The following is a 13,239-nucleotide window of genomic DNA, read 5'->3' as shown; positions in this document are numbered from 1 at the left end:
GAAATTTCTTTTAATTAGGGTCTATGGACATTAGGCCTTCTCAATTTGTATTTATTTCTAATGTCTTCAGTTTTTCATAGAAGTGGAAATTATAGATAGAACGCTTTTCCCACTCTCTTCCACATTATAAAAGTCGTCAGTATGACAGAACTGGACTCAAGATCCTGCCTTGTCATTAAATTATTTTGTGACCCTGGCTAAATCTCCTCCTGTTTCTGGGACTTGGTATTCCCTCACAAGATCAGAGTAAAAGTGCTCTTAGGGGTCTTTATGCTCTCAGCCCGTGAATAGGACAAACGAATGTATGTGTTGTTAGTGTTAGAGTACAGAGAGCAGAGGGGGACCGAGGAACAGAGAGCAAGTTACATGAGAGAAATAGGGAAAGGGAAGACAAGATTACATGTTTTATGCCCTTCTCTGTTTACAACATTCGGGCAAGAAATTATGAATACCCCGAATCCCAGTGATTTGTTTATTATTTGTTTATTCAAAGACGTATCTTGTGTCTGGCACCTTTAAAAATGGTGGCCTCTTGGATGCAGGGTTCTGGCACCTGTGTCCTCAGATCCCTCAGCACTGGCAGACTGACACGTGATGCTGAAGAGATGAAACCCAAGGCCAAGTGGGAAAGAGAGGGATACACTTTTCTGAATTTTATGGAGGACTTTCATGTGCCCTCTAGTTCACCTCACTCTTAAGGGTTAGCAGACTGGGTGTCAGGGGTATTGGGGTCCTCCTGCAGACCTGTTGCTTAAACAAATGAAAAAAAATTCAGTGTATGGTCATGTTGGGTTCTTAACTTTATGTCTTGCATTCTCATCTGTAAAATGAAGGTAAAAAATAATTCCAGATCTCAGAGTGGTTAAAAAAGGATATAATGAACAGTGAAAGTTTTGGAAATGCTAAATCATTCTCTGAGGTGTTGGAATCTTCCTTTCCTTTCCCCATAGTTCTTTGTATCCATATCTATCAGCTCTATTACCTATATCTATATCCATATCTATATCTATATCCATATCTATATCTATATCTATATCCATATCTATATCTATATCAGCTCTAAAGCACCAACTGTCTGATAACTACCTATATCCTTCAAGGTGCCTGGTAAAGAGCAGATTCTCAGTTGAAAAGTATGCATAGTACAGTAGGAGTGTGAAAAAGTCAGCTAGCGTTGGTGGGAAGTGGAGACCTCCCCCGCCCCGCCCCAGCTCTAGGGACCCATTTGCTTGGACCCAGCTTTTAAGACAAAAAACTCTTTACTTGTAAGGTTAAGACACAGAGTGGTCAGGTAATTTTAGAACACATCCAACCTTAAGATCTTCCGTGCTGTTAGTGGAGGAGACTGGGTGCCTTCCTACTCTTGTCGGCATCATATTTGCTCTGAGAGGCATTCCCTTCTCAAAAGGCCATCTGGAAAGCAAATGATATAAAAACAAGTCTCACAGTAAAAGGGGTCAGAAGAAAGGAAACAAGGATTATCCAGCTCACAAAAAAAATTCCACACAAAGACAAGTATATGTAATAAGTTTATTGGATTTCTAAATATAATAAAGGAGTTGCAGTTCTCTTACAGAAAAAAAGGAATATCATTTTCATATTTATTCTTATAGAGCATTGGAAAAACATAATTGAGAGAAAAAACAGATAGAAGGTAAATAGAAATATGTTTGAATATAATTGGATAATACATAAAGACAAAAAAAATTCCCAAATCACTTGCTTATAACAGGTTTCATTCTCTTATTTTCATAAGGAATCATGTGGGTTATTTTGGATAAGTCAGTGATGGTTCATGATGTAGTGGAGAAATGTGATTTGCTAAGAATAAAATAAGAAAGAGAAACCTATATTTTAGGAATACCATGGCTCTGTCAGTACCATACATGTGAAAAAAGGCATATTCCCTGTATGTTTTCCTGTGGCTTTCCCCAAGCCGGGGGATGTTATTCTGACTAGCAGCTGATCATGGTGGGGCTATGATGGACTTCGTGGGAAGTTCTTGCTCTTCGTAGATACATTTAGCATAGAGAAAACCTGGCCTCTCCCTGTCTCCCCCTTCTCCTTTCTCTGTCCACTTATAAGTACCTTTAACATTTACACAAAACTATCCCTCATAGTCATGGTGAACAGGTTGAAACCTGGAGCAAAGCCATGTTGTCTCTTTCCCAGCCCATCTTGTTCCCGAGAAGAAAGCCCCCATATCCCAATACTTCCTCTGACATCACACAGAGATTCTTCCACTCTTACCTAGCACTACCATCTGATTCTCTAAAACATAGAAAATGACTAGTGTTGAAATTGGATAAGGTAAAAACAGAAAATGGACGTCAACAGGAAGAGTAGACATTTATAGTGACGAGTATCACTCTTTCTCCAAGGAGCCAACTGGTCTCATAAAATGATGACAGCTCAAGCAGAGTGGTCCACACTCGAGATTATGCAACAGTAATCTGTTCCAGCCTCATCCCTGGTTTATACAGGGGGGCTCCTTATATGGAAGGCAGAATGATGGCCGACTGCAGTGCCATGGAAACCACCTCCTATAGCTCATCCCCCTTTACTTCCTTTTGGTGAAAGTGGGTGGGGCAGGAGATAACTTTGCAACCAAGACGACGTCAAGAGCTTCCTTGGAGAAAGGCTAACTGGAAGCATCTCTCTTTCCCAAAGGAGAGGCGTATTCAAATGAACATGGAGCCAAATGACTTAGAAGGAAAGAGAGCGACTTGGCAAGTGTAATTTGCCAGCTGGTTGAGTCAGACGACACATTGAGAAAGATCTTTTTTGGAAGCACGTCCTCCCTTCAACCCTTTTTCCTAAAATCATGCACGGTCTACCTCGTCCCATTTATCCGGACCCTCTCCTACCACCACACCTGGATACGAATCCTTCATTCTAGGCTGTGCTGCTGCTCCGTCAGCAATATCTACAGTTGCAAGGCCAATGTCAGAACTACGGACACAAAAGCCACTCAATAACATATGCTACTCTTTTGGGGAGTCGAGGTAAAGACGCTCGAAGGATCTGGCAAGGACACTTGGCCCCGTGAGCCTCCGAGCCTCACAGCCAAGACTTTTCTTTAGTGTTCACTGATGTTAGTTAGCCTGCGAGATAAAAGGAGAAGAAATGTGCTGACATTCTAAACCCACCAATGTTTAGTTTATAAAACACACATATGACACATATCCTAATACAGATCCTGGCTCTATTAATTCTCTTAAACAATGTTTTTTTTTTTTTTTCTTTCCTGATCAAATGTTCCAATTCCATACAGCATACACTCCCATGAAGCAGAGTACAGGAGGCCTCAGCAGCACGCCATCCAGTGGGATATAAATATAAAGTGGCTGTATCAGCAAGGAATGCTCAGGGAATGTGTGTGCAGCCTGTTTCACGGTGCCACTCGAGAGGGGATATTGGAAATGAGTGACTTTCTTTCATTTGGCAAGCCTTCCTTATCTTAGCACCTACTCCTTTAGATGGTATGTTTTTGAAGGCTGCACGGTATGACTGGGTACCGTGTGTACATACATATGTAGGAATAACGTTTATGTTTCTCAGAATAGGCACTTTTTGAAGGCAGTAAATCTAAAAGTAAAGTTAATAGAGCCTATATTTAGTGCTCATCTTCTCACTTTGCTGATGTGTATGCTGAACAGAAGATCACAGATTTGAGTCAGTCTCGCAAAGAGGCCGGAGTCGGCAAATGGCTATATTCAGAGCTCGGGAAGTCTTGCCAACTCAAATGAAGCTGTTAAAAAGGCAGACTTGGAGAAGGTGCAATCGTTTTTCTCAAAGGTGACGGCACAGAAGGAGAAAAGCCTGTGACAAAGCCATGAAATAAAAGCTCGTGTGCGCAGCTCAGAGAGAATTACTATCCTCGGGCTCCGCATCTCTATGTCACATCTCCTTCATGGCACAGATCTGCTGCTCAGGGAAACCTTTCCCTTCCTTTTTGGGGGGCGTCTCATAATTGCACGTACTCCCAGCAGAGAAAGAGCCCCCAAATCTGTTAAACTGATGATAAACGTGAAGTTTACAAGACAACACAAACCAAGAAACAAAGTGATTCACTGCATAGGTATCCTGATAAAAGTTAACACTACATCCAGCTGTGAAAATTCCATATCGAAATTTTCACGGAAGGCACGTTAAATCACAAGATAATTTTTTTCATGCTGAAGGATCAGACAATCAAGTGTCGTCTTTAATTCTGTTTGCTCTTTGATATGTTTCCTGAAAAAGAATGAGGGCATAATTCAGATTTTTTTTTGGGGGGGGGAGATATCCTGACTTTGTGTAATGAGGAAGTAATTCTTGCATAATTTGCTTTTCAGCTTTCCCAAGAGAATAAATAGGGAGTTAAAGGGAAAAAGTCATTTAAACGTGATTTTGCAACTACGTCACTATACATTTTGGTGACACGATTCAGTTTCCAGGGCCCTTAAATCTCTTTCATCCAGGACACATCTCAGTCCTGGCATTTCAGTGGAGTCAGAAGGCTGCGTGGTGTGCACATTTTCAATTTGCTACTTAGTGAGAGAGGTCTAAGGCACTTCAGCTCTTTCTGGCAATTTCTTCCTGATACACTGATGTACTTGGCATTCATCTAAGAACTAAGCAGAAGATATATAGGGTTAGTAAAATGCAAACACTGCCCAAATATCGGCTTGCCTTTTACCATTTGAAATTAAAATCAGACTATTTCTATTGTTGGCATTTAACTGATAAAAATCCCGTTTCCTGGGAAGTCTGTATTTGAAGGAATGAAACAAGTTGGCAGATACATCATAACCTGGCTATGCTATTCTGCTCCTTCTGGCTTATAGTTCCTAAGTGATCATCAGCTGTCACCCACAGAGAAAAAGAGACGAGAAGGTGTTGGATTTTACTCCCCTCTTTATATTTAAGTCTCCCAAGAAAGAAAAGAAAGGAGACGTGCATCCAAGAAAAACCAGCGCTCCTCTTTTTGCATTTTCCACACCAGTTTGGAAATGGAGTTAAGTAATTTGATGAGGAAAGACATTCCAACTTAATATTTGCTCCCTGATCATAAGAGGAAATGGAGTCAGGAGAGCAAGTGTTAGTCTCACATCTCGGCCTGAAGCAAGCAGGCACCTTCGTCGTGGTAACATGATGCATCAATAGGAATGGCCCAGGGAGTAGTCCTGACCCTTTTCCCCACGGATAGAAATGTAAAGAGAGAAATGCTTTCCCTTCCACCCCCACCTCCACTTGTCTTGGCATATTTTAAGAGAGAAAAGGATCCATAGAAAATCCAAAGAGCTTTGTCTTTTCCTTTTTGGCAGTCACAAAAATGGGTCAGGTCTAGGAATTATTAATTTCCTGGCCTCAAAAACCCAAGCGTTTCAAAATAAGATTTCTGAAGGATCAGCTTTCCTGGAAGATGTTTGTGTGTGCGTATGTGTGAGCGTGTGTGTGTGCATGTGCACAAGAGTGTGCTTGATGACAACAAGATTGTGTTTTCCCTACATGCGGGGGGACTGTATCGTATGCAATGGAAGAAGGAAAAGTCTTAATATTTTCCTTGACAGTTTTCTTTACGTTGTGTAAAGGGAACTCAGGGTTTGTGACTCCCTCGATTTTTTTGAAAGGGCCGCTTTTTCATCTTCACTGCCTCACTGTCCTTTTATTCCTGCTAATGACAAGTCACAGGCTCTACTCACGGGAGTCTCCACTCAAGCATGTTCGCCTGGATAAGTCTGGAGTCCGCCAAATGCTTCTTCTGCTAATCCACTCCTGGGTGGTGCCAATCCATCTATCCTACAACAATTCGTCTCCACTCCTCCGGCCAAAGCATTTATCAAAGCTCACAGGAAGGTGAGGCACCTTTACAGTCTCTGAATGTTGCCATTTCAACTAAGGTTATGCCCCCGCTGGCACGTCCTGTGTATTCCAGGTGTGAAGAGTGGAAAGGGGGGAGAGGCCATTTGTGATTTAACTTGGCCCTCATTAATCCCATGGAATAAGCAGATGGATGGTGAGACTGCTTTGATGGATGGAGGGAAAAGCCTAGAAAGCGTGTGAGAGAAGATCATTTTAAAGGTTTCCTACAGTAGATTTAACTTAGATGAAGAGAGAATATCTTTCAATCAGTTCACAGATTTTTAACTTTAAAGCCAAACAACTATGGTTGGAAACGGTTGGAAATAAAATGGTTGGAAATAAAAGCCTGAGAGCACGCATCCAAAGGCACATCTTCCTGAGAGATGAGGCTTAAGAAAAGGAACGGCTGGTTAGTTGTTGAGCTGCCAGGTAGAGCGGCTTCTAGAATGTACACGGAAGCTTCCAATTGAGTATCCTGGGAACAACACAATACGAAACTCCCTGGAATAAGCATACACAAATCACGAAACCACCAGAGCCTGGGAAGCCCTGTCTGTCAAATGGCAAAGACCAGATTCAGAGCCGCATTCAGTCCTGCAGCGTCTGTTCCCAGACATTTCAAGGTCATGGGTGGGTTGGTTGGGAAATGCCTGATGCAGTGACATACACCGTGGGCCTCCGTAAATGCGAACTGATGGGGAGAATAATAAGCATCGTTTGCCTCCAGCAGTCTCCGTGTCTGTGGGGCATAAATCTTAGCCCACAGGAGAGAGACTTAAGGATCAAGTCACCTCTGCACCCTACTGCTTTCTAAATGATCTGATCTTGGTTGATATTCTGGACCTCACAGTTCCAGAGTTTTCCCCTTAATGTAAAGTAAACCAGCAGTCTCTGGGGAAATTTGCTGCAGTGTGCTTCGGTGCCACAGTTGTTTGCTCTTAGCGGTGGCCTTTCCCTACCGGCATCCTCACCACGCTGATAAGACAGAATATCTAGTAGCTTGCCACAAGATGACACAGACTGTGCACACGAGCTCTCAGCGATCGCAAGCACCACAGTGCCCACGTGGATCTGCCGCTTGAGGTCCAGAATGGCCTTTGAGAATTTCCCTGTGTGCCTTTGGACAGGGGGCACTTCAGTCTGTGCAGAGCACACCTCGTGCCCAGAGAGTGGCCACCGGGGCACTGGACTTCCAGACCTGGCTGTGTCCCCAGATCTGCCACTCACCAGCTGGATCGCTTTTGGCAAGTCACTTAACGATTCTGAGCCTCAGCTTTCTCTTCTAGGATAGGGCTATTAATAACCTTCCTCCCAGGGCTGTTTCATGTGTGAAAGCAGTTTGTAAGCTCTCTTAGGAATTATTATTTTAGAGCTCGGAAAGCCACCCCCAGGTCCTGCCCAGGAGACTCATGACAGGTTCTGCCAATAGGGCTAACTTGAAACTGGAGAGGAAAAGTACTGAAACTACATGGTTAAGCCAGGGCAACAATGAAAGAATTTATACGTTTCTACCTAAGAGCATAGTATAACCCCTTCCCCCAAGAATGATTTCTTTTGGCACAGAACAACTGGCCAGAAGTAAGAGTTTCAGTACAACCACGAACTTTTGCTTTGGACTTCTTCCTTTTTAGAAGTGGAGATCATGCACTGACATATTTCAACATTTTTTTATAAAAAAATTTTTAAGTTTATTGATTTATTTTTGAGAGAGACAGAGAGGGCCTGAGTGGGGCAGGGAAGGAGAGAGAGAGAGAGAGAGAGAGAGAGAGAATCCCAAGCAGGCTCCATACTGTCAGCACAGAGCCTGACATGGGGCTCAAGCTCACGAAACCATGAGATCATGACCTGGGCCGGAACCAAGAGTTGGATGCTTAGCCAACTGAATCACCCAGAAACCCCTGACATATTTCGACATTTTAAGGTCATTATCAGTAGGCCAGGTAACTGGAGTGTACTGTTCATGGGTTGGTCACTGGGAAAGGGCATAACACTACGTAACAAGTGTCAGAGCAATTTGTGTTTTGAGTAAGAAAATAAAAACAACAAAAAAGTCATAAGCTCTAAAACCTGACCCTCAAAAAATCCTTCAGACTATTTTTAAGGATGTTTAAAGGTTTTTATAATCTTTAGCTAAACATCAAAGTTTTTTTTTTTAAGTAATGTGTTGCCAAAACGAAAATAAGCATATTTGAAAGGAAAATGAAGGAAGGAAGAACATTTTATTATGTACTAAAGATTAGTTTTGTGTGGCACTCTGGAGAACATAATTCCCAAATCTCATTCTGCTTCAGAGTCAGGGGGAGCTTAGAACAAAGTATGATGGGGGAAATGGAAGGCCCGAGAGCTTGTTGATGCAGGTGATGCTTAAGCAGAGGCTGAATTATCACTTAGCAATTAATCTGTAAGGGAATTTTAACTTGTTTCGTACACAAGTGGAAGAGATGATGGTGGGGACTTTCCAACTGTGGACCTAAAGCAATAGGAAAATGAGCATGTCTTGCTTTTCTTCTCTTGCAAGGGTTCAAAAGACACATGTGTCTGCTCCAAGAGTAGAGTAGCTACAATTCCCTCTTCATACTGTAGGTGCTGGATTATATTTTGGCAGCTCATCCTATCTTTCAATTATAAAGAGACAAGATAGAAAATAACAGTTGAATTAGGCTTCCTCTATGCCTTTTACCTTTCCATTGACCCTGAATATCTGGGAGTTTTTTCTCCTGTTAAGGAAATTCCAGAATCTGTACTATTTAAGGTAGAGGGTATTCTCTGAATATAGCCTGTGATTTTCTTCCATTTCTAGTGACTTAAATATTCTTCCTTCAACGTCTACATCAAATCAAATGAATCAGTTCAAGATTTCGTACCAAATTTCACTCCTTCATGAAGCCCTGCTGATGCCACTGGGAAGAAGTGTCCTTCTCAGTTCAATATTCCTGAGTATATATTGAACCTGTTTGATCTTATTACAGCTGGACTGAATCAAAGTTATATATGGGGGCTGATTCTCTTATAGTAATTATTAGATTCAGGAGATGATTAAGGGATGAAGGGGTTAGACAAAAGTAAAGAGAAATATGGACTCCTAAGGCTAGTTCTTGACTGATCATGTAGGGAAGCTGCTCACTTGGTTTAAAGTGCATCTCCAGATACAAACATTTGAGCACAGAAGGGAAGCCAATCTCAAAACCGGTCAGCCGGTAAATATTTGTGTTGAACCTATAAAGTATCCATAACTCTATTTGCATCTTCAGCGTGGGAACATGGACAAGAAATGTATTATTACCGAGAAGACAGAGACAAAGGGAAAGGGTTACAGAGACTCTATGAACATTTATCAAGAAGTGGGACTCTCATGCATGGCATACACATTAGCTTGCTTCCTGTTTTCAGAATGACTTTGATTTTGGCTACCTCAAAAATAGTACAGGACACAAAGTCGTAAAAGGTTTGTTTTGTACACATGGGCAATCTAGTCTCATCTACCTTCCACACCCTCCTGGGTCTGAGTCCTTGGGGAAAATTTCCACATTGAGCATCAGTTTCTTTTGGGTGACTTCAATTCCATTTACTTTCAACCCCAAGAAAGTTTCATCAAGTAGACTGAAATAAAATTAGGAACTGTATTTGTCCAGTTGGCCAAAGGAGAAACAGAAGGGTGACTGGACTCGACACCATGTTCATAAATGGGAAAGAGTTGAAAGAGTTAGTGATATCTGTTCTCAAAGCAAAGATTGAGACATTAGTCTTGTTTTGCAAAGCCCCAGAGACAAAATTACATTCAGCACGAGGAAGAACTTTTGTAGTAAAGAGCTACCCTAATAGTAGAATGGACTGCTGTGAATAGTTCTACATACTGGCCAGGTCTTAAGATATGGGGTGGGGACTTGTTAGCAAAATAACAGAGGAGATTCAGGTCCTGAAAGGAAGCATGATTCTACATTTGTCTGGGAACACCACTGATGTTTGGGGTCAGCTATCACCCTTTACACTAGTGTAGAACACAAGATGACATAGCAACACCTGTCTCATTCTTGGCAAACCATTGTACGTCTGGGGTTGAGAAGTGAATTAGAAGCTATATTCGATGCCAAGTTGGCTGAATGCATTACGTGGGTTTTAATAAGGCTTCTATTCAGGTAAATTAGTTAAATGCCTATCAGAGTTAGATGAATAAGGTTTTCTCTTGCCCCTAAGTGGATGAGTAGCTTGGAAAAATTTTTTAAAAGGCATATTGTAAGGAAAGATTAATGCAAATGTTTTAAATTATTACAAAGGAATTATCTATAGGACTCCTCCACTTTCTAGTCTATATAACTTGGCTTCTAGAATATTAATTTTTGTTTATAACAAAGGCTGGAAATAGAGATGTATTACTGTGGTTAGAGACTGTGGATAAATTAAGTAACAGAAATAAACAGAAAGATTTTAGTTACTTTTTTGTGTGTGATTTCAAGGGGGAAATATTCATGAATTTAATAAAAAAGCATCTTCCATACCACTTTCCACAAAATAAGCCACATGCATGCTGGACAACTAAAATAGTGTCTACAACTTTTTGCACAAAGGGGCAGGAAAGTAAAATAAAGGAATGAGTGTCCTTTAAAGGAAAATAAACCATATTATATATATATATATATATATATATATATATATATATATATTTTTTTTTTTTTTTTAAAGTTAGTTTTGGGCGTTTGCAACTAAAAAAAAATGAAAGAGAGAAAACTAACATAAATCATTTATAGTTTGGCTGTTTAGGCATGAGGCACATTGCAGACAAGGGATGATTGGATTTAAACAAGAGAACCCTAGACCTAAAAATTCCTACTGTTCTCATCAGGTAAGTATACTGGACAGGTATAAAGCATTACATGTGTGAAAGCAGAGACTCTGAATGTTCAGAGATGCTTAGGGTGCAGTGTGGTGTGCTTAAGAACATGTCAGAATATGTATCGCCATCTTTCAGGCTGAGAATGAGCTATGCCCCTCTCTTGGAGACAGACATGCATGATAAAGTCCTGGGGTAGCTACGATCATGTCATGGGACCTGGCAGCTGCTCTCATTTCACTTTCTCTGACAAGGGAAAAATATGATTATCCATAGTGATTTTTAAATACCTCATAAACTTGGAAATATAAATATTTTGTTTGAACAGCTAGAATTGCCGATCCCTAAAACCCCTCTGAAAGTTCTAGAGTTACACTTTGCATGAACTCTCCTGCCATCATTTTAATTGTAGACTGCCCCTTCTCTTAAATCCCTCCTTTACCTCCTGAACCCCACTCTTCTTGGGGACAGGCTAAAAAAACAAAACAACTCTATTTCTGTATCCAAACAACATACCCGCTGAGACTTGGCACATTCATTTATGTACTGAATTAAATATGCATTATGTTTTACTTTCCTCATATGTGACCCTCTCAAAGAGGAAAATCAATGTCAATCCTGTGAAAGCTTATAGAAAGTGGAAGTGAAGCTAGAAACCAAAAGTGGAAATACATCCCTAGAATTATAAGCTTTTCCCAAACAAACTAAAAAAAAAAAAAAAAAATGGGCACAGAGGGCGTATTTTTTCTTTTTATCAAAATTAGCCAGAGTTCAAAAGGATATCAGAGCCATATTTTAACAAAATGCTTACTGAGAAACCCAGACTTGTTCTTCTCAGGTTGCTTTTTATAAACACATTTCAGGCCTGTGATCTGTGCTCTAGAAACAACTCTGGCACTGACTACCCCCTGGAAAATACCGTGGTTCAACTATTAGGATGTAATATTATGCTCATAGGCAAAATGCTGGTATGTGTAAAAATTCTGGAAGGATAATCATTTTTCCTTGCCATAAGGAAAATTACCAAGTTTCATTAGGAATAAAATAACATGCCACCACTTAAGAATATGACTATTTTGGGGCGCCTGGGTGGCGCAGTCGGTTAAGCGTCCGACTTCAGCCAGGTCACGATCTCCCGGTCTGTGAGTTCGAGCCCCGCGTCAGGCTCTGGGCTGATGGCTCGGAGCCTGGAGCCTGTTTCCGATTCTGTGTCTCCCTCTCTCTCTGCCCCAACCCCCTTTCATGCTCTGTCTCTGTCTGTCCCAAAAATAAATAAAAAACATTAAAAAAAAAAAAAATTTTATAAAAAAAAAAAATTAAAAAAAAAAAAAAAAAAAAAAAAAAGAATATGACTATTTTGTTGGTCAAAATGCTTTGGATTTTTTGTTTTTAATTCTTAACCTAGTCTTAGAAAGATCACTTTGCATGTAGCTGAGAAAAGTAGGGCAGTCATACATGAATTTGCCAAGAACTCTATGATCTGAGTCCCTGATGAAAACTCATTCAAATAAAACTGAAAGACTCTATTATCTCATCTCACTTTATGAATAAACACAATCTGGAAAATACACCCTTTTAAAGGAAGGATTTATGGATGCCATGCATATTTGACGGTAGCCTTCTTCCCTTAATATGATCCTAATTCTGTAAAGATCAGAATGCACTAATAGAATTTACTTATGGAAAGTCCAAGCACAATAACATTAATAGGTAGGATGAAAAGAAGGAAAGAATGTAAGAAAGAAATGCAGGAAGAAAAAAAGGAGGCAGAAGAGGAGGTAAAGAGGGAAAGAGGAAGATTCTCACCAAACCATGGAGGTTTAATCAGGTAATATTTTCAAGGTTTGAAATAATATGCATTAAGCTGTGCAGACAGCAGTCTCTTGAGAAAAGCTTCATTCTCGTTATCTGTCATGAAAATAACGACCTGAAATGTCCACCGTGGTCCCATATTAATGACTCAGGACTCAAATTGTTCTCAACTTGTTCTGGCTACTATTAACTTAAAACAACAGACAAACCAAAACGCTATGATCATTACTAAAAGTGGATAGGCTGAATGGGTGGCAAAGGCTCAAACTGAAGTCGATCTTCACTATCTGACTAAAACCAGAGTTAAGACCAAACATACTCCCTAACAACGTTCCAAACATCACCTTCTGGCATACACGTGTTTTAATTTAGGAATCCGTAAGGTACTTCCAAGAGACAGGGAGAAAAGAAATGCTATGAGAAGACCTTAAGACAAAGAGTTCACACTTCTCTGGATTTTGTGTTCCATTTTTGATGAGTGTATCTTGGAAACTTGGGACATTATTATTTATGTTACGGCCTCTCCAGTGGAATATTCATAGTAGTGTAGTGAGGCTTTAACCAGAAGGCACACATACATGTTGCTCTCTGATTGTCTTCCATGAAAGTGCACCAAGAGAGCGGTCTCAGGAAAGGGACTTCAGGCACATTTTGCAGAGGTATATCTTTTTCAGCCTACTGATTTCCTACAGATGGCTAAAGCAGGGTATGGAACATGCTGTCATATTTCATTCATAACACACATGTACTGT

General features: G+C 40.6%; 1 long non-coding RNA gene across 1 annotated transcript; it reads right to left on the bottom strand.

The window, feature by feature from the left end:
- Window positions 1–478: 478 nt before the first annotated feature.
- On the bottom strand, window positions 479–10,483 carry LOC131513057 (uncharacterized). Its single transcript, XR_009262445.1, has 2 exons — window positions 1,314–10,483; window positions 479–744 (listed from the first exon to the last, which is right to left on the bottom strand). It is a non-coding gene; the product is annotated as an uncharacterized LOC131513057 (long non-coding RNA).
- Between the last annotated feature and the right edge of the window lie 2,756 nt (window positions 10,484–13,239).

The sequence above is a fragment of the Neofelis nebulosa genome, chromosome 5 (genome assembly GCF_028018385.1).
Source record: "Neofelis nebulosa isolate mNeoNeb1 chromosome 5, mNeoNeb1.pri, whole genome shotgun sequence".
Lineage (NCBI taxonomy): Eukaryota > Metazoa > Chordata > Mammalia > Carnivora > Felidae > Neofelis > Neofelis nebulosa.
This window is presented reverse-complemented; position numbering and strand designations above follow the sequence as displayed.